We start from the raw sequence: 631 nt of genomic DNA on the forward strand, positions 1-631 counted from the left end.
CGTCTGCCCACGTCCACTCAAACCTATGGTGTATTAGTGCACTCGTTGTCAATTTTCAAACAGTGGAGTGGTATCATGGTGATCGAGTACTCCAGCAGGTCGGTTGCATACAATAAATCACGACACTACCAGTATGGTTGGAAGAGATCAATGGGATCAACAAGAGGGGGGGATATGAAAATGATTGGGAAGAAATGCATGAAGAATATATTATAATGTGGAACAACCGGTTAGGGAGGGTACCTCAAATAGATCGTGCTTTAGATCCACAACGCTCATTAGAGTACATACAATGGTACTCTGATATAGGGAAACCATTTTTGTTTGGTGGGCAATCGATTGTAGTCCCCCTGTATATGACACGACTTGGGAAACCCCTTCTAAATCCGCATCATGCACCAGAGCTGGAACTACACTTAGGGGATAGTTCTTATCATCCAGATTTGATAGGCGATGACTATTTCCCGGGCTCGTCAGGCCACGAATATCATTCAGAGTTTGATACCTTCAGCCCACTACCATCTTAATACTCTAGTCATCCCAGCTCGTATCCACCTCAGTACCCCACTCATTTCGATCCGTATCTACAGCCGTACTCCACTACTTCTGGCTCAAATTCAACGATGGCGTT

Source organism: Gossypium arboreum, chromosome 11 (genome assembly GCF_025698485.1).
Source record: "Gossypium arboreum isolate Shixiya-1 chromosome 11, ASM2569848v2, whole genome shotgun sequence".
In the NCBI taxonomy this organism is placed as follows: domain Eukaryota; kingdom Viridiplantae; phylum Streptophyta; class Magnoliopsida; order Malvales; family Malvaceae; genus Gossypium; species Gossypium arboreum.